The sequence below is a fragment of the Chrysemys picta genome, chromosome 5 (genome assembly GCF_011386835.1).
Source record: "Chrysemys picta bellii isolate R12L10 chromosome 5, ASM1138683v2, whole genome shotgun sequence".
NCBI classification, from domain to species: Eukaryota; Metazoa; Chordata; order Testudines; family Emydidae; genus Chrysemys; species Chrysemys picta.
Genome location: NC_088795.1, coordinates 25,386,074 through 25,398,211, shown reverse-complemented (window position 1 = coordinate 25,398,211; position 12,138 = coordinate 25,386,074). Strand labels below are relative to the sequence as shown.

The following is a 12,138-nucleotide window of genomic DNA, read 5'->3' as shown; positions in this document are numbered from 1 at the left end:
TTTAAAAGCTTAGCAAAAGGATAGCTCAGTGGTTTGAGCATTGACCTGCTAAACCCAGGGTTGTGAGTTCAATCCTTGAGGGGGCCATATAGGGATCTGAGGAAAAATCAGTACTTGGTTCTGCTAGTGAAGGCAGGGGGCTGGACTTGATGACCTTTCGAGGTCCCTTCCATCTCTAGGAGCTAGGGATATCTCCATATATTATATTAAATCTGCTATTGCCAGTACTGGAAGGTAGAAAGACCCAGGGGAGCACAACTCTGAACGTGGATGTGGAGCTTTCTCAGCATGGACGTGCTAGTAACAGGACCAACCTGTGCACAGAATGTGACAGGCCTTCTGGATCCTGCTCCCATCCTCTGGTGTTGGTTAGGAGAAGGACAACGACGGGAGCATTCTGAAGGCTGGGGCAGTGGAAGGAAGGTGGTATGGGGAAGCTGGGAGGAAGGGAGAATCAAAAATGTGGCCACACATTGGTGATGGCAGAAGAAAATGGAGAGAGAAGGGAAAGGGAGGTTAATGAACAAGACAAAGGAGAGTTGAGAATGCACCTGGGTTTTAGTGATGGTGCAGGGCGTGGGAAGGGAGAACAAACAAAGGGTGCTGAAGCTGGAGGGGAGTTGGAATGAGAGTCCAGCTGGGTGCTGGTACTGGGGTTGCAGGGAGTAGCGTGGGAGGAGGATTGGGGGCTGAGCTGGACTTGGAGCTGGCAATGGTGGAAGGGAGCAGGGCAAGGAGGCTGAGAAGTCTGACCTATAGTCTCTCACCTATCTTCTACTTCAGAACACAAGTATGGAATCTGGGTTACGGGACTACAAATAGCGTTTTATGGACACCACTCCAACTACTTTTTGTCTCCTAGTGTAAGAGTTCTTCCACCTCCAGTATGTTGGGAACTTAACTCTAGAGCTGCTCCCCAGCTGCAGCATCCTGGCTGAGGGCAGGTTCGGGCAGTCCCTCCCTACTTGCTTTAACCCTATGTTGACATAGCTGTATTCCCCTCATCAAAGGGCAAGGGATGCTCTTGTTCAATCCCAGCAGCATGTTCAAGTGTTTGTGGGAGGGGGTCCCTTGCAAATACATGTTGTGGTACCAAAGAACATGGACAGTTAAGTAGTCTTGATGACACTGATTCACAGCAAGCAGGGCCGGCTCTGGCTTTTTTGCCGCCCCAGGCAAAAAAGCCTCCCACTGCCCCCCCACCCCCACCCCCAGCGCGGCAGGGGAGGGTGCCGAGCCCGGCCGCGGGCCACTCTCTCTGACCGGCTGGAGCACAGGGGGGAGGGCGGCGTGCCCGGCCGGGGCTCCGCTCTCCCCGGCGGCCAGAGCACCGGGGGGAGAGTGGAGTGCCTGCCGCAGCTCCGCTCTCCCCGGCGGCCAGAGCACCGGGGGGAGGGCAGCGAGCCCACTGCGGCTCCACTCTCCCTGGTGGCCAGAGCCGGAGCACCGTGCCGCCCCCCTCCAGGTGCCGCCCCAAGCACAAGCTTGGTGGGCTGGTGCCTGGAGCCGGCCCTGACAGCAAGCAATTTAATGCAAGGACCTGCAGGATGGACAAATTTCCTAAATGAAAGCACATCAACTAGATTAATTTCTGTAATTAGATGTAAAACTCTGAGTTGATCACAGAGCAGATGATGTATCATGCTTGCTTGATACTGAAATTCAGTAATTGTTCCAGTTCTGAGAAATCCTGAGTCAATCCTGCTTGAGTTCTGGAATTAAATTCAAGTTTCCAGGTGCATGCATACCTGGAATATATGTAACATACCAGCAGATGAAACTGCATGAATTTTACCTTTAGGTGAAACATTATCTGTAAACTGTAGAATTACAACCAGTAACTCAAATCAATCCGCAAATGCAATCTGAATTATGAAAAGCCAATGTCAAATAAAGTAGCTCTTATTTTGTTAACAATGAGCTCACATTATGGGTGGAGTACTGACCCCTTGATATGGGGTCAGTATTTGCTGATTAAGCAGAGCATTTTCGCTATGTAATTTACTTTAAGCTCATGCAAAGTCCCATTAAAATCAGTGCGACTATACATATGCCTAAAACCAAGCATGTGCTCAAGTGCTTTGCTGAATTGGGGTATGGAATCTGGGTTACGGGACTACAAACAGAGTTTTATGGATGCCTCTCCAACTACTTTTGTCTCCTGATATAAAATGATTAAGAAACAAGGGCCAAATTCTGGAAAAGAATGAAAATACACAGAAACGTCACCAGAATACATGGGAAAAAGTTTGGAAGTGTGAAATATTGGAGCTCCACTGAACACAGATCCACTGGCCATGCCTCTGGTGTGCCAACAGTTCTCTGTGCAGGACTGTGTGTAGAGCTCATTGAGATCTGATTTGTGCTGCATAAAGATCAATGGTTTCCCCATGTAGTCTCTTGTGAAAAAGTCCCTTGGAATTTAACCGAATGTTAAAACATTTGCATAACTTTTTAAACCACCATACAGTGTGAAATTCATGCTCCACTTCAGTCAATGGGAGTGTTGCTATTGACTTCAATGGAGGCAGGATTTAGAATCATAGAATATCAGGGTTGGAAGGGACCTCAGGAGGTCATCTAGTCCAACCCCCTGCTCAAAGCAGGACCAATCCCCAACTAAATCATCCCAGCCAGGGCTTTGTCAATCCTGACCTTAAAAACCTCTAAGGAAGGAGATTCTACCACCTCCCTAGGTAACCCATTCCAGTGCTTCACCACCCTCCTAGTGAAAAAGTTTTTCCTAATATCCAACCTAAACCTCCCCCACTGCAACTTGAGACCATTACTCCTTGTTCTGCCATCTGGTACCAATGAGAACAGTCTAGATCCATCCTCTTTGGAACCCGCTTTCAGGTAGTTGAAAGCAGCTATCAAATCCCCCCCCCCACCCATTCTTCTCTTCTGCAGATTAAATAATCCCAGTTTCCCTCAGCCTCTCCTCATAAGTCATGTGCTCCAGCCCCCTAATCATTTTTGTTGCCCTCCGCTGGACTCTTTCAAATTTTTCCACATTCTTCTTGTAGTGTGGGACCCAAAACTGGACACAGTACTCCAGATGAGGCCTCACCAATGCAGAATAGAGGGGTATGATCACGTCCCTCAATCTGCTGGCAATGCTCCTATTTATACAGCCCAAAATGCTGTTAGTCTTCTTGGCAACAAGGGCACACTGTTGACTCATATCCAGCTTCTTATCCACTGTAACCCCTAGGTCCTTTTCTGCAGAACTGCCACTTAGCCAGTCGGTCCCCAGCCTGTGGCAGTGCATGGGATTCTTCCGTCCTAAGTGCAGGACAATGCACTTGTCCTTGTTGAACCTCATCAGATTTCTTCTGGCCCAATCCTCTAATTTGTCTAGGTCCCTCTGTATCCTATCCCTACCCTCCACTCCTCCCAGTTTAGTGTCATCTGCAAACTTGCTGAGGGTGCAGTCCACGCCATCCTCCAGATCATTAATGAAGATATTGAACAAAACCGTCCCCATGACCGACCCTTGGGGCACTCCGCTTGATACCGGCTGCCAACTAGACATGGAGCCATTGATCGCTACCCACTGAACCTGATTATCTAGCCAGCTTTCTATCCACATTATAGTCCATTCTTCCAGCCCATACTTCAACTTGCTAGCAAGATTTCACCCATAAAATGTAATAGAGAATTATACCCCTATTATAGAATGGCTCAAAAATCTATTCTATGAATCTAATTATTTGCTAAATGCAAAATACATTATAAGAGTAATTTTGATACAACCCAAAGTTCTATAGCCTTTGACTCATTGAAAGCACATTCTTTGCTTCAGAGTGCTCTGAGTATTTGGGCCTGTGTATGGGGAACACTAACCAATACAGACTAACACGGCTACCCTGTTTTTTTATCTCCACATTGTGTGTGGATGTTGGTCTTTCTTTCTCAGGTTGAATCAAAATCTTCATCTTCAATTTAATCCAGAGGAGGTTTGAAAACAGCATCTCAATTTTTGGTTGTTTGTTTGTTTTCTGAAAGAGAGAGAGGGTGTAATCCTGGCTCTATTGAAATCAGTGGAAGTCCCATGTCTAGGGGGAAGTGATGTAAAATAGTAGGGGGAATGATTAGGTATACACAAATAAAACGTGCCTGGTAAATGTTGGAATTCATCCAGCATACTATGTATCGGGGGCCTGCTGAAGTTAATGGGAGTCTTTCCTTTGACTTTGGCTCAGGCCCTAACACGCTGGAAAGATTTCTAGGGGGAGTGCAGAGTGCTAACATTAAAGTGATATCTAGGCTTTAGGAATTTCTTAGAACAACTTAATGTAAGAAGCCCCAAACTGCAACATAGCAACGAATAAGGACTTTCAACAAGAGATTACTCAGATCAATGGCTAAGGCCTTTTACCTTATAAACTATTTTTTTCTACCAGCAAGTAAGATAGTGTGGGCTAGATTCACAAATGGACTTAGGCACCTACCGGCTACTTTAGGTGCTTAAATCCCAGAATCAGGCCCCACGAGGATGAACAAAATCCCCACTCAGCTGCCACCAAACCCTAAAAATTTGTCAGTAAATGTTCCCTAGGAACCTGAGTTTCTGCCTCTGAGTATATGAACTACAGCCCCACACCAGGTGCCTAAGCCCCAGAGTGATGCATGAACCTGGGGAAGATGCATGTTCCTCTGCCTTATTTGCCTGCAGGGCTGAGTCTAGTAAGTGTGCTCAAAGCTCACCTACCAGATTGGGCCCGTATAGGCGATTTTACACAAAACAGCCAGGAAACGGGGAGGAAGGGAAGCGATGGACCTCCCTCATAACTTTTAGCCCAGTGGTGAGGGTGCTCACCGGGGTTAGGAGGGGCCTTCCCTCCCATTCAAATTCTCCTCTGCCTGAGGGGAAAAGGGATTTGAACTGGGATCTGGGTGAGTGCCGTAATCCCTGGGTGCTGGGATATTCTGTGACGGTGTTCCCTCAGTCTCTCCTGTTAAAGCTGTTCCACTGTGGATATATAATTTTAAAAAGACATTGGTGCAGTGGGACTGGCTGCTCGGTCTCATACCTCCCAGATGAGGGCTCTAACCACCAGGCTACACAGTCATTCCCATGGCTGCTTTCTCTATGGTCCAATGTTTTTTTCCTTATTGATTCACAATGGAACAGCTTCATCTGGAGAGACTGATGGCCACCTCCCCTCAGGACATCCCATAGCCCAGCGGTTAGAGCATCACCTGAGAGGGGATAGTTCCCTGTTCAAACTCTGCTCCCCTCAGGCACTTGAACCCATCCCATGTGAGTAGCCTAATCACTAAGCTAAAAGTTACAAGGGAGGTGGTCCTCTTTCTCTGCCCCACAAAAGGGAAGGATTGTAGCTGAGATTCCCAAGCACAGGAAGATGCCTCCATGGACTTAGGTGCCTGTCTCCAAGGAAGAGCTGCCTAGTGTGCTGGCCTTTGTGAATCTCATTGTGAGGCACCAATCTCTCCCTGTTCATTGTTTAGGGAGCCTAGGTACTGAACCCAGGCTCTGTGAGTCACAATGATTTTCCAGGCGCCTAAAAGTTAAGCATCATGGGGATACTGAATGTCACCATGCCTAAGTTTTTTTGTGACTCTAGCCCTAACTCTTGTACCTAGCATACAGACTATTTAACATTAGTCCAGCAGATTTGTATTAGATGCACAGTAGACAGACCTTGACTTACTCATATGTTATTAGTGGACAGATGTACTTACACAGATGTATGCTGATACAATTGCATTTAAATTCCTCTGGAGCCAATGAGTGGTATGTCTGCTGGGAGTTGGAATAGATCTACAAATTAAAGCCCCAGAAAGGAAGTTAATTCAATTTTAACTATTTATAGCAAGAAAAACGATACTTAATTTGTGAACTCAAATACTCTCTCGAGCATTGAAAAAGCTCTTAATTGACTTTTTGGTTTTAGAGGATCTGACTTTTTATTTACGAACTAATCAAAAGAGACTCCTAGATAAATGGTGGAAAGTAATTAAGCATCTAGCTCAAGATACAGGCTATGTAACTGTATTAAAAACCACAAAATGTTTAAAAGCCTTGAAAAATTAAAAAATATTGATTTGGTGAAACCATTTAATTCAGACCATTATTTAGCATTGTTATTTAGAAATATGTCAGTGTAGGAAATTACATTGTGATTTCTCAGATACCCAGCAAGTGGCACTGCTGTTCAGATCAAATGATGCAGCCCCAGCGAGCACACTGAGTTGAGTTTATAGGCCTACTGTGTAAACACCTCCAACAAGCCTGGGCAAAACGATACAATGAAAGGAATGGTATAGGAATCGGGTTCTGAATGCCTCTCAAACTTATTTAATAATTGCATTAATAAAGAAATGAGTCTAACCTCCCAGGAATTCTAAATCAGCAACAGGGTATGCAGGGCCTATTCAGTTTCCTAATTAAAATGCCCAACCTGACACAAAGCAACCTTAGGACCGGGGAATTGCAAAAGTTGCTTAAAACTACTGTTTCATACACACACATACATGACTACCATTCAACACTCAAAATCGGGCCCAAAGTATTCGGATGTTTGAGAAAAAGTAGTAAGTTTCTCTCCTATGCCTCATCTTTTCCCTCTATTCCTCCAAGGTGCCCAGATAATACAGTGATGGGTGACAGTATAAAGCTCTAAGATAGAATATGATTTAGTGGACAGAACACTTACAAAAATCATTTATCTAGGACTTACATCAGCCCTTGGAAATAGATAAATATCATTTCTTCATTTTATACATGGAGCAAGTGAGAAACAGAGATGTTAAGTATTGTGCCTATGGTCACATAGCAATGTAGTTTCAGAACAGAACCATGACTAGAACCTGGGATGGAATCCTGGTTCTGTTCAAGTCAGTGTGAGTTTTACCCCAAGTCTCTTGACTCTCAGTCCTTTGCCTTTAGGCCATAGTGTCTCCAAGCAAATCAAACAAAATCTCCAGGCTTGACTCTGTTCTTATTTATACACTTGTACATAGGGAATAATTCCCACCGAAGTGAATGGAGTTATATCAGTGTGACAACAGAATCAAGCCCTAAATCTCAGTCTCCCATCTAAAATGGGGATAATAATGGCAAGCCTCTCAATCTCTAAAACAGGGATAATATTTGCCTCTCCAGGGTACAGTGGGAAAACTAGATTGTTTGCACATTGCTTTAAATAAGAAAAGTAATAAGTACACTATAAATTATTGCAAGACACTATTGAAAGAGCATTAACTTTGATCTGCTGCTTTATTTGGATTTCCACAATATCTCACTATCTATTTTATACACGAGTATACAGCTTTGAGGATCTGCAGCCATCAACTGAAGATAGCAGAGCCTATGCTGAATACCTAACAATGAGAACTGTGCTAAAGTCATGCTTCTTTTTCATCCATATCCACCTATATTCTGAGAATAACGTTAACGGCTTCATACATGACAAAAAAAGAGAGTTTAATAAAACCACTGAAGTTGTCTTTTTGAAACCTTTAAGCTTCATGAATTTGCGAGCAGTTTCAAGAAACCAACATGCTCTCATCCAGAAGAATGAGAAGAAGAAGAAGAAGAGCCATTTTTTGTAAAACTACTGAAGGAATGCTGAAAAGAACCCTAGCATGACTGTTGGAAATATTTGTTAAAGATTTCATTAAGAAGATGAAAGGATGGTAGCAAAATACACATCTCAGTATGCTACTGCTCTTTTTTGATAATCAAGGGGCCAATGCTACATCTGTAACATAGGGATAATGATACTCACCTCCTTAGGAAAGTGCTTTGAGATATACTGAAAAGTGCTAGGGTATTATTATTCCCAGCCTTATTACTATTTCACATAGCGCTGATTGACTTCCAGGGCCGACTCCAGACACCAGCCAACCAAGCTTGTGCTTGGGGCGGCACCTGGAGGGGGGCGGCACGGTGTGGCGCTCCGGCTCCGGGGAGAGCGGGGCCACGGCCGGGCTCGCTGCCCTCCCCCTGGCGCTCTGGCTGCCAGGGAGAGAGGAGCCCCGGCCGGGGCTCGCCGCCCTCCCCCCACCGCTCTGGCCACCGGGGAGAGCGGAGCCCCAGCCGGGCACTCTGCCCTCCTCCTAGGGCTCCGGCTGCCCTCCCCCCGGCTGCCGGGGAGAGCAGAGCCCCCGCCGGGGCTGGCCGCCGGGGAGAGCGGCGCCCCGGCCGGGCACTCTGCCCTCCTCCCAGGGCTCCGGCCGCCCTCCCCCCCGGAGCCCTCCCCCCGGCCGCTGGGGAGAGCAGAGCCTCGGCTGGGGCTCACCGCCCTCCCCCCGGGGCTCCGGCCGCCCTCCCCTGCCACACGGGGGGAGGGGGGCGGCCGGAGGCTTTTTTGCCTGGGGCGGCAAAAAAGCCAGAGCCGGCCCTGTTGACTTCAGTGGAATTATTCAGGCTAGTCAGCACTACTCCCGGTAGGCCCAACCTGGCAGTAAGTGCTTGCAGAATCCAGTTCAAAAGTCCTTCATGCCAAGAAAACACGTACTGTATTTGAAAAAAAGTTACATCCTTTAACGTTGGCAAAGGGCTGTGGCAGCCAGTCAGATCACTCTGTGTCAATAGTCATGTGACAAGTTATGACTATTACTGTAAAAAAAAACACATTTACAAAGGGATATAAGACGTATGCTTTATATGAAACCTTTCCTAGGGATCTTGGGAACAGAAACATATTTGGATACTATGGGGCATTAAGGATAAAACATTGGGCTGGACTCTTTATAGCCTCACACCTCCCTGATTCCTCGCTCCTGGAGGACTGAGGGAAAGGTGAGTTGTGTATCTTGCCTGCCAGCCCAAAGCTAGCAGAACAGCTCAACCATGTGCTTTAGAAATGAGATTATGCAATTTGATAAAAAGGTCATTTCTCTCCTACTGCTCCCAAAATCTAAAGGAGTTTCCATCTTTTGGGCCTGGTTTTCCTCTCATATACACTGGTGTAACTTCATTGATTTCCACAAAGTTACTGTTCATTTGCACCAATGGGAAAGGAGACTCAAGTCCTTTAGGTCAAATCCTATAGTCCTGACTAATCTTTCTTCAGGCAACACCATCTACCATCACCATGACCTGCAGTGGATGGTTTGCTTGAACGAGGATTTGGCCCCTTATTTACAGACAGCAAATTTATGCTACACTCTTGTAATCAAATCAGACCTTTCTGGGCAAACACTTGTGCTATGCAAAATAATTCAATTAAACTCAACAGTCCCGCTGGATCCCATTGTGGGACTAGGGCCTTAATTGCTCCACAGTGTATTCAGACTTTGGAATATTAACTACCTCTGCTACCATCTCTTACAAAGCAAACGGCCCACCACAATTCTATGTCGTTTCTTACTCTCTGAAGAAGAATCAAAGATTAACCCTTTTGTTTGCACCAATTTTCAGATGCAGGTTTCAATCAAAGAAGAAACAATTGTGTAATGATTAAAATTACAGAACACAAGTTTGGCAAGATAGTCAAAGCATTTCAGAAGTTTGATAGACTTCAGTGATTCCATTAAACTATCCATTTTTTTACTTGAGATAATGGGAACATTTTTTGAGAAAATTTGGTCTTTTCTTGTGGAAATGCAAAAATGTTCTACTAGCTCCATAGCTGGTCAAAATGTAGGATGCTGGTTTTGTGGAACAAAGTGGATCACTTAATTTTGAATTTTTTTTGACCAGCTCTATTTTTTAATGGCTATCACGAAACCATTAATTTAATCCATTCAGGATAACTGACATAGGGTCAATAGCAAAAACTCCATGGACTCCAGTGGGAACAGGATTGGGCCCTGCTCTTTAAAAATGTAAGATTTCCCCCCCCCCCCCCCCAAGAGCTAAATACCATTATTACTGTGGCATATTGATCTCAGGGAGTGGAGCAAGAGATGCAGCGACTCTCTGAGGTGACTATACCACAGTAACGAAGCCACACCAAAATGGCAGGGTGCACCGTAACCAGCTTTCCCACCTATGTTATTGCATCTCATCTGACAGTCTCACTTTTTTTTTTAGATTACATCTGAAATGGAGAGCACTAATCAGCTCTTGAAACTTTCCCCTCCTTTCTGGTGCACGGGGTTCTAAATATGGTCTAAGTACCACAATACTGTGGTCAATCAAAATGCCAGTTTTCAAACTGAGCTTTATTGCATTTGGTCACCTTTCTCCTTCCCTACCATAGCTGGAACTGTATTTTTAGGAGCCAGGAATGTGGCCAGATAAAATTAAATGGGGATGAGTAACTTTCAAACTGATTTAGCACACACCGAGACTGTCACATACGCCCCATTCCCCCACTGAGGGCTCTATTTTTTTTCTTACATAATAGCACAGGCTTGTGGTCATCATCAAAAAATAGGGAAAGGGTTTCTGAACTTTTTTTATTTTTAAAAACGTGGTCACTTTCTCTTTTTTTCTGTAACCCAGAGCTATATTTTCGGAACACCACAGGAATGTAGTTTAAAAAAAAAAAGAACTTTATTTCAATTTTTTTTAAAGAACTCTCCCTATTACACCTTTGTTTACTGTGCCTTTAAATCCGCAGCAGGAGGGCCTGAAAAAAAGATCTAGGCAGAAGCTCTACAGTGAAGCAGGAAAAGATACAGTACCTTCATGAGCAATACTTTTTTCCTTATTATAATAAAATTCCTTGTACAGTATTGGAAGAAAGTGACTCTTTTTATGATTCCTTACCATTGTCACATGATGCTCCTCAGTCTATGTTCAGAGACCATTTTCTTCCCCTGTAAATAAAAAGTAAAATGAAATTATTTATATAGGAAATATTCAAGACTATTTCACCCTCTACCTTCTTTTCACTCCACTATAAGAAGGTGTAATAAGCTATTCAAAAGTTGCTATTTATTGTATTTATTTTAATGTTATTAAACTCTATTTTAATATTGTGAAAAGAGCACACTTCTGACCAGGCTGTAAATGAAACACAAAGAGATCTTTCTCCTTCATTGCTCTGCTAATCTCTCTAACCCTTGCCAGATATTCAGCAAGAGCCACATTCTGTATCCGTGACTCACACATGCTCTAGGCAACCCAAAATGTTCAAAAATAATAAGTCAGGTCCAAAATCATAAGATTGGCTTAAAAATCATGATTTTAAAAAAAGAAAATCTGAGGTTCTTTCACTTTGCTTTCTTGTTACTGAGCCTTTAAGGTGAACTCCCTTCATGTTTTCAAGCTTTTCACCTCAGGTATGTGGGGATAGACACTACTACTACTATGCTTTTTTCTTTTTAAATGAAAGCTGAGAGTCTCTTGTAACCTCCTGATTCAAGCAGTTGGGGCTCCAAGAAAAACACCAAGCATTGCAAGACTCGTCATGAAGTTGAGAGAGTTGGCAACACAACACGTGAGTAAGCTTTGCTCGCAGAAGAAGCCCCATTGCCTCTAGTAGGACTATTCACCCAGGTAAAGATTGCAGGATCAAGCCCAAAATAGACAGCCCCCTGTTCTTCCCCTCAGAAAAACTGCAGCTGAAGCCCAACGGCTCACTTGTCATTGAGTTAAGCATGGACTTCGGTGCTTTACTGAATCAGGGCCTTTAAGCACAAATCACAAATAAATGTAGGGTGACCAGATTTCCCGATTTTATAGGGACAGTTCCAATTTTGGGGGCTTTTTCTTATATAGGCTCCTATTACCCCCCACTCCCTGTCCCGATTTTTCACACTTGCCCTCTGGTCACCCTAAATAAATGCTAATAAAGTTCTCTAAGAATTGAAGCAATATGGCTAGCTGCACTTTTGACCTCTCTCTCTACCTCTCTGGTCTTCAGAGTGACAGGCCTTGTATCTTCACCTCAAGGTGGAATTCTCCCACTCTTAGACTGGGTCCTGGGCTACCTCTGTACCAATTGTGTTTACTCAGCAGGCCTGAGTGGCTTTGGCATCTGCAAGTCTTCTCTTTGGGAGCTTTGACCAGTGGTGAATAAAGTGACTCAAACCAGCCTTTTCAAAACAAAGTATTGTTTAATCTTAATAGCAGAATCCCAGTATAACAAGAAAAAGGGCTTTTAATACAATAAACATTCTATGCGCATATTTGTCTTAACTAAAGTTTAGGAAGGCCTCGCTTTATCTCAGATACCCCCACCTCTGGGAAGTGGAATTTGGCCTGCTTTGCAG

At 44.4% G+C, this 12,138-nt stretch overlaps 1 protein-coding gene across 7 annotated transcripts in view; it reads right to left on the bottom strand.

Annotated features, from left to right (window-relative positions):
• Window positions 1-12,138, bottom strand: part of SPARCL1 (SPARC like 1) — a 208,496-nt gene that overhangs the window by 71,580 nt on the left and 124,778 nt on the right. For 6 of the 7 annotated variants that reach the window (XM_065596120.1, XM_065596127.1, XM_065596123.1 and 3 more), the window contains 2 exons: window positions 10,691-10,740; window positions 5,710-5,788 (listed from right to left, as the gene is read on the bottom strand). The gene's annotated coding sequence lies outside the window, so the exon portion shown is untranslated. The remainder of the gene's footprint in view (window positions 1-5,709; window positions 5,789-10,690; window positions 10,741-12,138) is intronic. The other variant, XM_065596124.1, reaches the window with a different exon arrangement.